We start from the raw sequence: 2,558 nt of genomic DNA on the forward strand, positions 1-2,558 counted from the left end.
CACACATGCAAGCTGAAATATACACATACAAATAGAAAGAGTAAGAGAGAGGGGGGCAGGGAGAGACATTACAAATTATTAATTGAACATAATTGATACAAACATTTTCCCTCTCTTCATACATCTAGAGAAATATGCTCACATACATGAAGAGACTCAGATAGAGAGAGGAAGAGAAACAGAGAGAGGGAGAGAGAGAAAGAAAGAAAAAAAGAAAGAGAGAAAGAGAGGGAGGGAATGAGAGAATCATTAAAACATCTGATATCAAATAAATCAATGATGCCAAAACATTTCATACCTCGATTAAAGCATTCTTCAATCTTGCTTAAGTGATAACAGCCTCTGTAATACCACAGTAACATGTACTCACTTCACCCTTTAGTGTGTTGTCATTAGAAAGGGCATCCAGCTATAGAAATTATGCTAAAAATGGAGAATGAGAGAGAAACATAGTCCTAGAACCTATTAGAAGGGGTGAAACTCCAAATAATTTAGCTCAGACTACGAGAACCAGTCCAGCTCATTTTAGTATGGAATCTGGACGTAGCATGATGGAGATCTTTTGATGAATTATGTTCTAACATGCTTTACAATAGATTAGGATTGTAAAGAAGCAGTGAGAGATTTTTATCTACCAATGCTTGTAGTACACCATGGCTATTGTTGCACAATAATAAGGTAAGGTCGAGCATTATTTTATAATACAAGTGATATTTGTTGTTATTGCTATTGTTGTTATGTAACCTCGGTTCAAAGGCTTTCCTGCTTTAACCATCCAATCTTTTTATCCAATCAGTGTATCTAAGATTAGTGATAGCTAACCTATGACATGAATATCGCCAATGGCAAACCTATGGTACGTGTATCAGACTGTTAGTATTTATGGGGAGCAAATGATTTTCAACACAAACCTCTACCTTTGTCATCATGTAGTACAAAATATTCTATAAACTGACATATATGTGTTCATGTAGAAGACATTTCAACATCAGAACCATTGAAAGAAATTAAAATTTAAAGACATTGGGCAATAAAGGTTAGCAATCACTGATCTAGGACAATATTACCCAATATATCCTTCATTTTAAAACTATAATAAAGTGACATTTGAGTAAGTTTGGCTGCTATTTCTTCTTGAAGGTGGTGTGACCTTCTAGAGACTCCTTTGTTGGTTTGAAAGGCTATATACTTAGAATGGAAGAGTACAATGCTTGCGTGAATGGCATTATACTTTATATAATAGTATAGAAAATGCTGTGTTGAGAAAAATAGTGAAGAATTATGAATTAGCAGTATATCCTAAATAAATGGCCCTTGTCGATATTCCACCGATTTTTAGTATTATTATCAATATCCTATTTAGCATTAAAGCTTCAGAACAGAGAAAAAGAAAGCATGCTTTTTCTTTTTTTTTTCTTTTTTTTTTTTTGAGAGAGAGAAAGAAGCCTTGAGCTTCCTGGTCTAATGGTTTCTTCATTGTACTATTCTTTGCTTACTGACACAGACAAACAGTTAGGTAATTTCCAATTTTGGCAAGAAATACTGCAAAACACAAAAGAACCCAAAACAGTATAATCCCTCACCCTTTTCCCACCACCACCACCACCACCATCACCACCACTACCAACAACAACAACATCTCTCTTCTCTCAGATTATTTATTGCTCATAAAGAGAGATGTGAAACCTGTTATTTTTACATCAAGTTGATTTTTGTGCCTTTGACAGCTATTTTGGGAGGTTTTATAGGATTTGGTCAAAGCTTTCATGTTAAAATGTCAGCCGAGACAAATTTCCAATATTCAGTTACTACTACTGATTGCCAAATCCATGTTTCCTTTGAATTCACACGACTGAATGCAGTAACAGATTTTAGCTTTTTGACGTAGCATAGATATCTTAGATATTGGTCTTGATTTATCAGGAAAGCAGGTAAGATTTACAATCCAGCCTGTATGCTCGGATAAGAAGTAAATTGCTTGCTGGTAAAGAAGAAAATGAAGAAAACCATATATAGTTTTTGAAGTTATGTTGTGAAGTGACTTTGTTCCTTGCGTTATTATTAAACCATGAATATATTATTATTGTTGTTATTATTACTGTTGTTGTCACACTTATTGCTTTCATTATATTATCATTGCTATTATTATTATTATTATTATTATTATTATTATTATTATTATCATCATCATCATTGTTATTATTCAGTAGTCTTATTTTTATTGCGTGCTGTCATAGCACAACCGAGCTTAGCTCTGTGGACCTTCGGTTTTGTTAAACATTCTTTTATTATTGTCTTGTAATTTCTATTGTATTGAAATGTGTATGCAGTGTCTAAAAGTGCTGTTTTCTATGCATTCTGTATATATATATATATATATATATATGAGTAACTCCTGAGTTTCAGGGTGATCTTATGTGTCTGCCTCTTTTGTAAATCATTTCCCAAGGCATCTATTATAATAGGGATTGTTTCTATTTTCTGTAGCCTCCCAATATCGATATCATCTCTATTATTTCTTCTTCTTCTTCTTCTTCTTCTTCTTCTTCTTCTTCTTC

The sequence above is a fragment of the Octopus bimaculoides genome, chromosome 14, assembly GCF_001194135.2.
Source record: "Octopus bimaculoides isolate UCB-OBI-ISO-001 chromosome 14, ASM119413v2, whole genome shotgun sequence".
In the NCBI taxonomy this organism is placed as follows: domain Eukaryota; kingdom Metazoa; phylum Mollusca; class Cephalopoda; order Octopoda; family Octopodidae; genus Octopus; species Octopus bimaculoides.